Raw genomic sequence first — 15828 nt, 5'->3', positions numbered from 1 at the left:
AGATTCCTGGTTCAGAATTAAAAGTGAAACTATGGTTGACTGATGACTTCCTGGGTTAATCATGGTCTGCCAAGAAGGGAGGACCCCAAAACTAAGTGTGCATCTCTTAGCTTATTTAAGGGTAGCTCAGAGGTACCTCAGGTGGTCCTAGTTTCAATCTATGACATCTCTAAAAGAAACAAGTTAACATGTGGTGAGAATGATTCTCTGCCTGAGATTCTGAAAAGTTGTTACAGCAATGGGCAAGATGTAGAAATAGGTTAACCTAACATTTAGTAGCTTGTGTCTCTTCCTCAACTGATCTTCTTATTTTCTTCTTTCAAGTACTGGCTTGGCCTAATTTGATTTTAATATTCGGGGCTGGATCCTGGAGTGTACTAACATCTGCCATCACTCTGCAGAATTTAATATCTCCAATTATTATAATTACAACTTTTCAATGAGATGGATCAAGGACTGAAGATCCTCTTCTCCCTTGACAGGCACTCCTAATTTACATATCGCAGAGGAGATAAGGCAGTTTCCCCTGAGGACCTGAACTCCGGCGAGCTGAATTTAGGGAGCACAGCTATCTCTTAATTAAAGATACTTTCCAAATAATGGAGAGAGATTGTTATTTTTTAAACTGCACTGATTTTAAATACTTTACTGCTGACCAGCAATGATCATGCGGGCTATTTGCATAAAACTCTGCCATCACCAAACGTGGTTCCCAATGTTCTTTTGTTAAAATAAGTCACAAAACTGAACAAGAAAGTTCCAGTACAAAGACAGTTCCTTACTATCTGAGCTAGATGACAGAGAGAAAGATTTTTTTTCTTAAACAAGGGTAAACTCCTTGGTATAATGTGAGATCCCCATCTAGTGAATTATTGGGGAACTTGACCAAGAAGCATCAAAACAAAGAAAAGCATAATCCCTAGGATGCAAAATCTCTCTGCCACCTTCCCATCATTTTCTGCCCCCACCACACCAAATCAAAACAAAGATTATATTTGGGGAAGTGACTCAGAAAAAGCAAACAACAGGAAGAAAGCCCAGGCTTACAATTTAATTTAACAGCCAGAGACATAGCTGGACAAAAAACACAAACCAGGGGAGATAAACAGAACTAAACTCAGATGTGATCGCATTTTCGTGTAGGAACGGGCTACAGAGAAAAGGTCAAAATTCACCGGGTTCTTGAATATCCTCAAAAAGAGAGCACCAAAGAGATGCAGGGTAAAAGAAAACAAAATAATGGAGACTTCCGGGTTGGCGCGATCGGGAAATGGCGGATTCCCTCCGAGCTCCGGAGGGAATCGGCTCAGCGGTGGATGGGTCTTTGCCGTGCCGGCGACACGGGGACCCTTAAAAACCGCAGGCGCAGAAGCCTGCGGACTGAAGACTCGGCGGGTGCCTTAAGCGCCCCCCCTGATTCGCAATGAGCCTTTTTAAAGGCTACGGAGGGGATACAGGGGACGGCGTGGCACTGAGAGTCGACCGCTACCGCCGCTGAGCGAAGCCGCGAGCCATAACTGGAGAGCGCTGACTTCCTTCCTTGAAATTCGGACTGAAAAAAGAACCCGTGAGTAATTTGGAACTGAACTTTAAAATTTTTACCTTCTGAATTTGAGACGACCGGGGGGTGTGCCAAAAGGAAGTCCCCACACCCCCCCTTGCAGACGATCCAGAGCAATGAAATAAGAGCTAAGCTGGAGTGCCTACCCTGTAAAGGGTGAGTTTTAAAAAGACAGTAACTTCCAAGATTTAGAAAGGTAAATTTGAGCAGGAGAGTGGAGTGTTGGAAGAGTCTTTGTTTTGTGGCAAACAACCCTCCCTCCCGGGCCCGGGAGCGACCTGCTTTGGAGCCTGTATAGAGGAGCAGAATTTGACAGCTGTCAAAAGCTGTCAAATGGACTATTAATAGTGAAAAAAATCGCTGTTTAAGACCTCTCCGGATTAAAAGGAGATACAATTGAACTAAAATTTTGGGAAACAAAGAAACAATAATAGGACAGAGGATTGTTGGAGAAAAGATTACTCAGTAACCAGATTCCCTCTAGGGGGAATTCTGTGGAATTACAATGGCTGTGGGTGGAAAGATACTGAGAGAAATCGAAAGGATGTTTTCACTGGTGGGAACCTTACAGGAGCAGACTACAGCTATGAGTAAACAATTGACGACCTTGGATTTGGAAACAAGTAGTTCTGCTGAATGTAATGAGGGCCTGAGTGAGAAAGAACCCACAGCTGAATTCGAAACTATAAACAAAGAAGAGGAGAAGACAAAACAAGAAAGAGAACAAGTTATCTGGGAAAATACTAACCAGAAGCCGACATCTGGAGAACACAAGCAAGGAGACTATTGGATTAAATCTACTTTAAGCCTACGAAAGATACAGAAGACGAAAGTGGAGGCCCTGGGACTTTATGGAATTCAGGAACTCGAAATAAAGAAGTACAATTGGGGCCTCCACATAGACTTCGATTTTGACTATCACCAAGACTTAGGCCTTGTGGAAATTCCTCAGCAGTTGCCTTTAAATATGGGAAGAGACTATGGACTGATTGGATTGATGGTTAAGGAAATCTTTCGAGACTCGATGATAGACAAAAAGGACTACCAACAAAATTGGCGGAGAGGGACTGAAAGAGATTTGAGAGCCTCGGATGTGCGGAATCCAGGCTAAAAACTGTTATTTTGGACATGTCTTGGGAAAGGACGCAAAGCGGGGATGGGAGGGAGGGAAGTACTTAAATCTAAACAACACTCAAGACCAGGGGGTTTAGTAATAAGAAAATTATGTAAGAAAAAATGAGAAATCGAGGGAAGAGAATTGGGTCCAACTTAGGGAAAATTTATTTTTGTTTTTTATAAAAGGACTAATACTAAGACGGAAGAAATGCCAACTTGCTGACACAAATCTGGGAACAGGAATGCAGGGGAGGGGGTGGGGGGAAGTCAAGGACTAGGGTTAGAAAATAAGATTTTCGGGAACTATTCATGTTTGTCGTTTTTTATGTTTGTTTTGGTGTTATGTGTGTTGTTTGTGTTTATATAAATGTGAAAACCCAATAAAAATATTTAAAAAAAAAAGAAAACAAAATAATTATAGAGAAGGCTGTTAAGTTGTGGGTGAACATATCAGATGACACAGCAATTCTTCCAAGGCAGCTCTTTATTTGTAAGCTGGAACAGAACTGAACTGAAGAGCTCAGTCAGCCTGCTTATATAGAGCTCCAGAACAACGTAACTGTAGCAACTTTCTAAAACTATCCAATCACTGAACGTCACTTTAGATCCTTCATTTGCATAACTATCTACAGTATCCCACTGCTGGCCCAGGGTGAGAACTTCAGTACATAACAAAGGGAATATATTACTATACCATCTTTCCAGTACTGCATCACCACCCTAGCAATAGACCACACATGTTCCAGGCTAAGGGAAACACCCAAGAAAGACAAATGGAGGATCGAGGGAGCTGGGCTTATGGAGGTGTGTGAGATGAGCAAGAGAGTTGTGCAGTGGTGTGGCAGAGTGAGTGGGGGCAGAACTAGAGGACTGTATGCAAATATTTAGAGGACTGCTTCAACTCAATATGCAGTTCTCAGCTCTGCAGCTGCTTTTCATTGCTGTCCCTGTGCGCTTGGGACTGCCTGTCATGTTCTCAAGCCATAATCTTCAGTGCTACTCAGAGGTGGACTCAGAGGAAGGGCCTGGGAACCATCTCCCTCTCCTCTCAGATTATCCAGGACAGAGGATGTAGCTTTGTCCAGTTATGCCCACTCAGATGATACCCCTCCTAGGCAGCCCTCAGCATCCCCCATGCTGTGAGAGCCAGCAGCTACAGAATAGGACAGTGGTCCCTTAAAACAAGAGAGCTTATTGGAGTGGGTTTGAGGTTTCAGGCTGGCCAGCCTTCACAAGGCCCCAGGAAGCTCTAGCGTGCTGCTGAGGCAAGTTCTTGGCAGGTATGCGCTCCAAGATGCAACAGCTCAGCCTGTGAGTGTCCTTCATTCCCTAGGTAAGTCCTTCTACAAACCTCATATAGGATCTAAGTTTCTCATCCAATGGCAGCCAGAAGAGATCCACAGAACATGAGATAAGCAAAGCTGATCCTGCCTCTCTGTGCCATTAGAAAAAAGTTTCTCCAGCCATTGAAAGATTCTTCTCTATCTGGAACTATCCTGGTACATTACAAGAGTTAATATAAAGCAACAGCAATATGAAAACACAGTGCCCAAGATTCTCAAAACCTTCAGTACTCTGGGTACTGGTAGCAAGCAACTTATCTCCCTTCAACTCAACACTTAGATGTCCCTGCTAGATCCCTGATTGTTCCACCCATTTTCTCCATGTTGTGTGTCCCTGAGTCTCAAGGGCCTGGTGCATTCTAGGAATCACTTGGACAAGATCTAAGTCAGCCTGGTACCTTCCTGATGTTTTCATCTTCATTTCCCATCTTCTCCAGCCAGCATTGCCAATGGTCAGGGATGATTGGAGTTGCAGTCCAAATCATATGGAGGGGACAAGGTTAGGAAAGACTGAACTAAGTCTGTTCGCAATATAAGGAGTTTTGTTAGTATCCTGATGGTTTTCACTCAAATTCAGTCTTCTGTATGGTCAGTTCATTGCAACATCAAGACAAGCAAACAAGAAGTTGCCATTTCCATGGAAGAAAAGCACTATGGACTGAGGGTGGGTGGATTCTCTTTTATCTTACATCGCATTTCATATGGGTGCTCTCAGCTGCAGTTTTATCTTTTTCACAAGTTGGCCCGGTGAATCTTCAAGGAACTTCAATGGAAGGAGATGCAGCAAATTCCAATTAGCAGCAAGATTTTGCATTGCAAAGAACTTCTGAAATGCTGAAGATGTAAATGTGGAGCTACTGATCTGCTGAATCCCCATCTTGCTTTGGATATTTGGGTAGCCAACAGCTTTAAATGTTTCAAGAACATAATTGGAATATTCATTTGGAACACAACATTAACATTCCTATGAAATTACCCTCTCAAAATATTATGCATTCAAATCTCTTTCCCGAAATTGGCAAGAAGACACATTTGCTGCAGCCAAGGATATATACTGGAGCATGGTGTTATATATGCAGTGGCTTTCTGCTGATTTTTTTTTTTTTTTTTTTGCATTGACTGCTTGGATTCCAAATGTGTTGCAAAACCAACTAAAGTAAATTCTAAAATGTTGACGATTTCCCCCGAGCTGGCTTTGAGACAAACACTGGTGAAATTTTATTACCGTATGGACAACCCAACATAATGCTTAGGGGGGAAAAAACCCAGTGAATTTACTAGGACTTGTGGCTAAACAACATGTAGTTAACCGAGGTGGAGCCCCCTACTGATGGAGGCCAGTAGATGAGAACTTCCATCATAATCTAACTCAAGGGTAGGCAAACTAAAGACTGGTGGCCGGATCTGGCCCAATCGCCTTCTAAATCCATCCCGCGGATGGTCCGGGAATCAGCGTGTTTTTACATGAGTAGAATGTGTCCTTTTATTTAAATTGCATCTCTGGGTTATTTGTGGGGCATAGAAATTTGTTCATTACAGTGGTACCTCGGGTTACATACGCTTCAGATTGCATACGCTTCAGGTTACACACTCGGCTAACCCAGAAATAGTGCTTCAGGTTAAGAACTTTGCTTCAGGATAAGAACAGAAATCGGGCTCTGGCAGCGCGGCGGCAGCAGGAGGCCCCATTAGCTAAAGTGATGATTCAGGTTAAGAACAGTTTCAGGTTAAGAACAGACCTCCGGAACAAATTAAGTACTTAACCAGAGGTACCACTGTATTTTTTTTTACAAAATATAGTCCGGCCCCCCACAAGGTCTGAGGGACAGTGGACTGGCCCCCTGCTGAAAAGGTTTGCTGACCCCTAATCTAACTACTTCAGCAGCAAAACAAAAACCAAAACCAGGGAGCTAGGATTCTTCTCTGATCTGTGAGTTTAATATATTTAACCCTTTTTAATTGACAAGCCAGCCATATATTATTGCTCCATGTAGCCTCACAACTTGTCTTGTCTTGTCTATTTCATCCAGACTCCAACCCTAGGCTGCCTTTGACCATGTTATCTTCCTTCCACATCTTGGACCTTGGACTGAGACTCAGATCTTGGCCAAAGTCTCACACAGCTCTAGCAGGAAGTTACTCTCTGTTCTCTCCACAAGTTTTTGCAACCCCCTGTGTAACAAAACAAAACAAAGGGCAGCTGCATTTCTAAGAGCTGCAAAACTTTCTGAATTTATTCCTTGATATTTCAAGTATAAATTGTTGCGCCACACTAAGCCAAAAGCAAACCCCTGTAGTATTCATTCACAATGGATGAGCAATTTCTCTAGCATTACACAGACCTGCCTCTAATTGGTGTGTGGAATTCTAAAGAGGTCTCGATAGATAGACAGGCTTCGCAGGCATGTCGAGAATAGTAATCTCAAGGCATGCATTTTCAATAGACCCTTCCCCACCCCCTTTCCTGGCTCCTGTGGGCCATTACTTTCCACCCACACCGGATAAGCAAACAGAACTCTAAATCTCTGCAGGATGTCAAAATTTTGGCCTGGCTAAAGAAACAACTCATATCTGAAGGCAACCTCACTGCAGTCAACATGAAATATGAAATAAACACACACAGAGAGATTAGTTAGCTGGAACAAGTACTGCACTCACAGATTTGTATCGCTGCTAATCTTTACTACGCTTGGAAAAAAGCTGGAAGAGCAACTGGAAATCATTTTAATATGCTTGCTTAAACAGTGAAATGAGCTGTTAACTTTTAGCTAGATAAGCCGACAAAGTGTATAGCTGCCCTTTGCATATTGAAAACCGAGCTAAATAATGAACTGTGTCCGCATAAAGCATTAATGTGTGTTTAAGTGCACATTAGTGTGCTCCTATCACCGGCATCTGAATGACCAGCTAGCTTTCATCTACAGGTATAATTTATTGACTTAGGCAGACCTAAGGGAACGATCCTATGGTGAGATCCATCAGGATGAGTTTAGGATGCAGTGGATCTCTGGCTCAGCCAACCGATTCCTGGCTCAGCCAACATTATGTCCCTAACCTCAGCTCAGCCTAAAATAACTCGGCACCGTGTAAAAAATCCTTGTTCCTTTTTGTCCCTGTGGTTCCCGACTTGTGGTCTGCAGACCCCAGAGGGTCTGTATAACACACGCAGGGAGTCCGCAGCACCATTCACACAACAAAAACTACCATAGAGATATCAAAATCTTCAAAATAGGGGGTCCATGGCTTGGCTCCTGAAAAACAGATCCACAGTACTTAGCTAATTGGAAACCACTGGTCTATACTGAGCAACGTGGCTTTGTATCAGGGACGTGGCTGAATCAAATGCCTGGGAAGGGTCAGACTCTGAAGAGGAAGGAATGCCTGTACAAAGGGAGACAGAGTCTGACTCTGAAGACGAGGAATTGCAGCCACAGTCAGAGCAGGAGTGGGCTAGTTCGCCCCATCCCCCCTCCACCAAGAGTTCCCAGACTCGGAAAGTTCACAGGCAGAGGGAGAGGAGGAGATAGATGACATTGGGGGGGGGGGTTGTTATGCAACCGGGAGGCAGGCAGTGTTTAGAGGGCTCTTTGTTTGATAGCAGGGGGCAAGTTCACCCACCTTCTCCTCGAACCAGAAGAGCGGAAAGGGTTAAAATGCAATGGAAGAGTATGAGGGGAAGGACTGGACTTTGGCGCCCTTCGTGCCGTGACAGGGGCGGAGCCTAAGAGTGACCAACATGTAGCTAATGGATGGATGTAAATTGTAAATAAACATACATAAAACTGCCAGAGACTCATTAATTCTTATCGGAGCTTGCTTGCCTGCCTGAGATCATTACAGTGGTACCTCGGGTTAAGTACTTAATTCGTTCCGGAGGTCCATTCTTAACCTGAAGCACCACTTTAGCTAATGGGGCTTCCTGCTGCTGCTGCGCCGCCGGAGCACGATTTCTATTCTCATCCTGAAGCAAAGTTCTTAACCTGAAGCATTATTTCTGGGTTAGCGGAGTCTGTAACCTGAAGCGTATGTAACCTGAGGTACCACTGTACAGGTTTCCGTATGTTCTCCCAATGAACCATATTCTTTCTCATTTGGACAGGGAAAGGGTCTCTGGCAGAGGAAGATAGCACCCATTCTTATGTGCACTTCCCCCCACATTTGTTCAGAAATGCTGCTTGCTCCATCAGCTTTTCTTTGCCGCCATCTTGTTTTTTTACCAAACCTAAATGACTTCTTCACTGGATGTGGCCGGCCATTTGGTGATCCTTTGTGAAACCACATCCATTGGGCCAGTGATGTTGCCATCGCTGGGAGCAAATGAAGCCATCCATTGCCCTCACTCTGAAATGGGAAGAGGAATGCATCCCTGTTGACCATGCAACAAGGACTGATGCTTCCTCACTTCCTGGCACCATCTAAGCATTTGCACCCTGAGCACGTTCTGTTTTCCACTCCCCACCCACTCCCTTGAGAATATGTTTCATGGAATGAGGTGGAAATGTTCACAAACCATACACCCACACATTCTGGCTCAGCAGGACTCCATTTCCTTACACAGAAAGGGAAAGAGGTCCTCTAGATTACAAGATTAATATTGTGCAGGACATGAAAAGATGTACAATATTTCTTATGTAGCATGAAAGCCATTTGAAAAAAAATGTTAATGTATGGGTCAAGTCCAGGACAGCAGGCAGTTTCTACCGAGGCATATTTTTAATCCTTTAATCTTCCCAATTGCACAGAGTTTCATTATGTTAACACGGGGCCACTATCTTCTACAGAGTAACTCAAAAGCTGCTTTTCAAATATACATTTCCAAATTCCTTTCTTTAACCCCCAGCCTCCAAGCCCTGTACACAGAATCTCAGAAATAGAACGTTTCCTTGCTAATGTCTGAGAGAGCCAGAGAACCGCGACAGAGGCTTCAACAGAAGAACAGCATGGTTTTTAGCACATGTGACCAATGGCGCTAAATGTTGGAAGATTTGGGACAGAAAAGAGGAGGTGCTTCTTTACACGGTATGTATATTCTTTCACAATATGTAGAAATGGCCGTCAATTTGGACAGCTTTAAGGGTGGATTTGACAAATTCATGATGGGGAAATTATTATTATTATTATTATTATTATTATTATTATTATTAATAGTAGTAGTAGTAGTTATACCCCACCCATCTGGCTGGTTTTTGGGTTTCCCCAGCCACCCCAGAATATTAAAAGCACAATAAAACATCAAACATAAAAACTTCCCTAAACAGGGCTGCCTTCAGATGTCTTCTAAAAGTCAGATAGTTGTTTATTTCCTTGACATCTGGTGGGAGGGCGTTCTACAGGGTGGCCATCACTACCGAGAAGGCCTTCTGCCTGGTTCCCTGTAACTTCACTTCTCGCAGTGAGGGAACTGCCAGAAGGCCCTCAGAGCTGGACCTCAGTGTCCAGGCAGAGCAATGTGAGTGGAGATGCTCCTTCAGATATACTGGGCCAAGGCTATCAATTAGCTCCTAGCCATGTGCACTACCTCTAGAACCAGAAGCACCATACAGTAGGCCTGCAACTTTCGCACGGGTTACGTTCCAGAGATCGTGTATAGGCAGAACACATCAGGTGCAATGGCAGGTGGGATTGCAACTTCCTTTTCCCCAGAGACATCTGGTCGACCAGCATGAGACTAGGACACTGGACAGCTTTCTGGTGTTCTCATGGCACCACCCCCACCCCCATGTTTAATCCTGTCTTCTGGATCAGAAAGCTGGAGAAGTTGAACCTAAGCCAAGCTTAAACCAAGAAAAACAGGGCTATCAGAAATACTTTTATAAAAACATCCAGTTTGCACAGATTTGGGTTTTGTTTTGAGGGGTTCTCAGATAGCTTGTAGCGTACGCATTGGCGATCTGAACTTGTGACCCTGGGCTCTCGCGAATCGTTCAACACATGCACACATTCTGAAATATAAACAGTGATGTACTATATCATTCGTAGCAGGCATTATGGGCTTGAGGCAGGCTTCCTCCATCCTGTTTTACATTGCCGTTTTGAAGGTTTTCAATGACAGTGACGTCTGTGTGAAGATATATGTACTTCAACAGCTGTGACCGATGGCGAGCATTGAGTGAATTGCTTAGCTAGTGAAGAGTGCAATCAGTGAATTGAACAATCCTAGGCGCCATTTTTGGGAGCCTACTGTACTTTGACTGTGTCGACCACAGCAAACTATGGCAAGCTCTTAAAGAAATGGGAGTGCCTGATCATTTCATCTGTCTCCTGAGAAATCTCTATGTGGGACAAGAAGCTACAGTTAGAACTAGATATGGAACAACTGACTGGTTCAAAATTGGGAAAGGAGTACGGCAATGCTGTATATTGTCTCCCTGCTTATTTAACTTACATGCAGAATTCATCATGCGAAAGGCTGGGCTAGATGAATCCCTAGCTGGAATTAAGCTTGTCGGAAGAAATATCAACAACCTCAGATATGCAGATGACACAACCTTGATGGCAGAAAGTGAGGAGCAATTAAAGAACCTTTTAATGAGGGTGAAAGAGGAGAGGGCAAAATATGGTTTGAAGCTCAACATCAAAAAAACGAAGATCATGGCCACTGGTCCCATCACCTCCTGGCAAATAGAAGGGAAGAAATCAGTGAGAGGTTTTACTTTCTTGGGCTCCATGATCACTGCAGATGCTGACAGCAGTCACGAAATTAAAAGACGCCTGCTTCTTGGGAGGAAAGCAATGGCAAACCTAGACAGTATCTTAAAAAGCAGAGACATCACCTTGCCAACAAAGGTCCGTATAGTTAAAACTATGGTTTTCCCAGTAGTGATGTATGGAAGTGAGAGCTGGACCATAAAGAAGGCTGATCGCTGAAGAATTGATGCTTTTGAATTATGGTTTTGGAGGAGACTCTTGAGAGTCCCATGGACTGCAAGAAGATCAAACCTATCAATTCTGAAGGAAATCAGCCCTGAGTGCTCACTGGAAGGACAGATCCTGAAGCTGAGGCTCCAATACTTTGGCCACCTCATGAGAAGAGAAGACTCCCTGGAAAAGACCCTGATGCTGGGAAAGATTGAAAGCACAAGGGGAAGGGGACAACAGAGGACAAGATGGTTGGATAGTGTTCTTGAAGCTACCAGCATGAGTTTGACCAAACTGCAGGATGCAGTGGAAGACAGGAGTGCCTGGCATGCTCTGGTCCATGGGGTCACGAAGAGTTGGACACGACTAAACAACAACAACAACAGTAAGTACCCATACAGAAAGAGGGCAGGTTTTTACATTTTTTTAGCAAACTTGGGATCAGGCACTGCAAATCACAAGATCTGGCGTCCAGCACAGAATCCTGTGCAGCTGTCAGCCTTCCCAACTTTCAACAAGGCTGGAGGAATAACTATTCAATTGTGTTTGTGTATGTGTTTTAAGGATTTGTTAAAATCTCTCAGGCCAGAAGGGATGTGTGTATGTGTTGCATTGTGGTTTATTTATATACTGCTTTTTGGCCTCCAAAGCCAGGAGTGGAATATTAATACAAAGGAAGATACATAATTTTATTTGTTGGCATCCGCCTGTCTCGAGAGACAATGGAATGCGACTCCAGCGGTGAAGTCAAACCACTGCATGAGCACTGAAGTGCCCTCCTCAGGGGTGCAAGTGTATTTGGGGGTCCTGGGCTTCACAGACAACAGGACCCCCCCCCAGCCTTACTGATGTGGTCCAAAGTAAAGCAGAGCAATGTGGCTCCCCCCAATGGCTCCTCCGTCAGGGTTGGTGCAATGAGTCAGTTTTGATACAATATGATAATCTTTATTCTCATTGTCCTATACAGAACAACGAAATTGAAAAAATCTACATCAGACATTCAAAAACCCACAAGCCTGCTATCCCAACTATCCCAGCCTGGTTAGCACCTAAAATATCTGATACCCCATCATTGAATACAATATACTCACATAGAGACTACCTTACATTGTGTCTAAAACCATAATCACATTTGGATAGAAACTGTTTCTCAGGTGGCTAGTCCTAGTCTTTATAACCCTGTACCTTCTTCCAGAAGGCAGAAGCTGAAAGAGATCATTTCCGGGGTGCGCGCTATCCTGCACTATCTACAGCTTTCTTATGGCACCTGGAAGCATAGATTTGATCCAAGGTGGGAAGAGTGCACCCAATTATTCTCTCCGCAGTCTTTATGTTAAGTTGTGGGTGAACATATCAGACGACACAGTGATTCTTCAAACAGCTCTTGTTTATTCAGAGGCCAGAACTGAACTGAACTGAAGGGTTCAGTCAGCCTGCTTATATAGAGCTCCAGTACAACGTAACTGTAACAATTTTCTAAAACTAACCAATCACTGAACGTCATTTTCGATCCCTTATTTGCATAATTATCTACAGTATCCCCCTGCTGGCCCAGGGTGAGAACTTCAGTACATAACACTTTACAACCTTGGACAGCATGGGGTTTTTTCCTTGACCGTGCAGCTCCAAAACCATACACAGAGACCATAAGTTAATACACTCTCAACCGTACAATGGTAAAATGCCATCAACAGGTCCTTTGAGAGATTATTTTTCAGGAGGATTCTCAGAAAATATAACCTCTGCTGTGCTCTCTTCATTAGGTCTTTGCTGTTTTCTCCCCAGAATATTCCTGCACTTTGGGTCCCTTCCAACTCTACAATTCAATGATTTGTTGGGTACCTGGGTACCCGGTGAGGTCTACATCCCAGCCACAGACCCTCTTTCCGTTCCCTGCAGTCTCCTGGTCCCATTGCTCCTGTCTGCCTCCGCCTGGGCAGCTGATCTGAGAGAGCGAGGGATGAGAAGAGCGGACATACAGGGCAGTCACCTTCACATGCCTGATTCTGTCCCTCTGGAAGGTGGTGCAGACAGAATACAGAGAGGGAGATCCCTGCAGGCAACATCCCTGCCTATTGATTCAGTAGCCGACACGTTGATTTTGATTTTGATTTCAAATCAGTGTTGTGAATGCCAGAATCATTTGTGAATTATGCAGCTTAAGATTTCCATATATTGTATCGTTTAGCATTCATTATTTTTTAAAACGCTCTGAGCTGCTCCGAGCTTTCGCGTGCATATAAATAATTAAATGGGCATATTAAATGAATAAATAAGGAAAGGCGTAAGGGGGAAGGGGAAGGGAGGGTGGGAGTTTTCCAAATGGAATTGCAGAGCGAGTTACCACCACCCGGCTTAAAAATACTACATCAAAGCATTCATTCTGGGGGAGGGGGAAATGATAAGTTTTAAAAAAAAATCCGTGCACAAAAATGTGAAAATGAGAAAAATAGTGAACTTTTAAAAAATAAAAAATAAAAAAATTGGCAGACTGGTAACCTAATGAGCAATTAGCCTATCGGTTCCTCATTTCAGTGTTGGTTTTCTACTTTGCTTGCAAGGCTCACATGGAAGAGGATTTGCTTCCAAATCTAGAGCATGCTTGTGTGCTATTGCCACCTACTGGGTGAAAAACAACACACTGCAGTTTCAATCACGGGGATGAAGTGGGAATAAGTTGTGTGCTATTTATTTACTGTGTTTCTGTCCCTCTCTTCTTCTCTGAGGAACCCAGGGCTCCAAACGGATATGCCAGGCATTCTAAACATATGAAAGCAAGCATTCTAAAATGGATCCAAAGATTATAAAACAAAAAATTACAATTAAAGCACCTAAAATCATTTTCGGTCAAAAACGTCCTTTTGAAAATAAAAATAAAAACCTTCTTCCACCCAATGATCTTAGGGTTCCTTGGAACAGTATTATTCAACCAGGAACATAGGAATAAATATTTGCTATTGTGTGGAGGAGGGAAGGCTACTGTGGCATTCAACGCTAGTCCACAGTTTCTGTAACTGTTTCTGTTTATGATGCCATCACCTGCGCATGAAATTCACACATGAGAAAACCAGCTCTTAGGTACACATTAGCTCTGAGACTTTGTGTCCCTGAGAAGCCACCTCAGCGACCCAAGGCAAAGATGGGTGCAAATTCTTCTGTACTTGGGGCTGTGAGACAGAACGAAAACACCTGCTCAGGATTATATAAAAAGTTCCTGTTTCTCTCTCTCTCTCAGCCAAACTGCACACAACACGACACACTGTTTTTATAAAGATCCTTCACAATCCTCAATTATTTTCTTTTTTTTAAAAGAGAAAACAATTACGGGATGTTGGCTGGCTGGCTGGCTGGCAAGCCAAGTGGGGAGGTTACTGCTTAATCCTTTCCCCTTATATGTTGTTTTCCTCACACCTCAGGGGAAAAGATATGGCTCTCCACAACAGCTGGGAGAGGTAATTTTGGACTGGAAATGGCCCTAGAGGAAAGGGTTAAGCAGCCTCTTTTCCCCCTGCAGGTGATCCACTCAAAATAGCAGTCTCCGCTGTTGCTTTAAAAAAAGATCCAAGACAAAAGGGGGATGATAGTTCCATGAGCCTCGGTGTCGTGCGGCCTTTAAAGGCACACAGAACGGTTTTTCTGAAATGAATTGTCAAACGAATATTAAAGCATTAAACATTACTGAGACCCACTTCAGAGGTGGTGAGGTTTCAGGTAATCCTGTTTAACTCTGATTATTCTGGTTACATAGGAGGAGGTTCACAGGACAGTGCCAGGAGAACAGGCATGTCTTCCCGTGCCAGATGAGTAACCACAAGCTCCTCCAGCAGCTTGCATCTGGCTGGGTGGTGGTATTATTAGCTTCTCAGATGATAAAAATAAATAAATAAATAAATAGTCAACCTCCCTTCTGTTTGCCTGACATTACAGGAGAGAAGTTTGACTGCTGTAAGCAGCAGCAGCGGCAGCTCAGACATGGTGTTGCGCTTTGCCAAAAAGCATCAGGTTCTGCTTCCTGAAATGGAGACAGACAGGTGGTGAAGGAACGCTGGGATTACTGAAGCTTTATAAAGCACACACGGAAGGGGGAAAAAATACTTCGTGTTGGGAAGCACCATCTGGCGCCAAACACTGAAGTTCCTTTTCAGTTTCCTTCTTTCCGAGCCTTCCAAAAGTTGGGCCGTAACTATTTTGGGTTGAGATGAGGGTTCAGGTGTTGTTGAATGAGGTTTCATCTCTTAAGAGATGCAGGAAGCCAGCTGACGACCCCTAGGATAACTAAGCTATGCTGTCTGCCACAGGACACCACCACTTTAAAACATAAACCTAGTCATTTCCAATGTTCAAGCTCAGCCTCGGTCCAGTATATCTGAAGGAGCGTCTCCACCCCCATTGTTCTGCCCAGACACTGAGGTCCAGCACTGAGGTCCTTCTGGCAGTTCCCTCACTGCAAGTTCAAGTCAAGTTACAGGGAACCAAGCAGAGGGCCTTCTCGGTGTGGCACCCGCCCTGTGGAACACCCTCCCACCAGATGTCAAAGAGAACAACAACTACCAGACTTTTAGAAGACATCTGAAGGCAGCCCTGTTTAGGGAAGCTTTTAATGTTTGATGCATTACGGTATTTTAATATTTTGTTGGAAGCCGCCCAGAGTGGCTGGGGAAGCCCAGCCAGATGGGTGGGGTATAAATAAATTAATTATTATTATTATTATTATTATTATTATTATTATTATTATTAGTGCCATTATATAACCCAAATGGCATATCCCATGCACAACGGGGTGGTATTGGCTGGGTTGGGGAAAACTCCAAAGTTTGAAGAAATGCAAAGAAAAGGGATTTCCCCCCCAGGGGTTGGAGAGAGAGAAAACCGCACAGTTCAATGGGTACTGAGCATGGACAGAGGGCAAAGGAATACTGATTGGGGTGATTGGGAGTGGGGAGGAGAAAA

General features: G+C 43.8%; 1 protein-coding gene across 3 annotated transcripts in view; it reads right to left on the bottom strand.

The window, feature by feature from the left end:
* Nucleotides 1-15828, bottom strand: part of OXR1 (oxidation resistance 1) — a 189363-nt gene that overhangs the window by 134238 nt on the left and 39297 nt on the right. The window lies entirely within an intron of this gene.

The sequence above is a fragment of the Podarcis bocagei genome, assembly GCF_964188305.1.
Source record: "Podarcis bocagei genome assembly, chromosome: 8".
NCBI lineage: Eukaryota > Metazoa > Chordata > Lepidosauria > Squamata > Lacertidae > Podarcis > Podarcis bocagei.
Note: the sequence above shows the minus strand (reverse complement) of the source record. Positions and strands in the feature narration are given on the sequence as shown.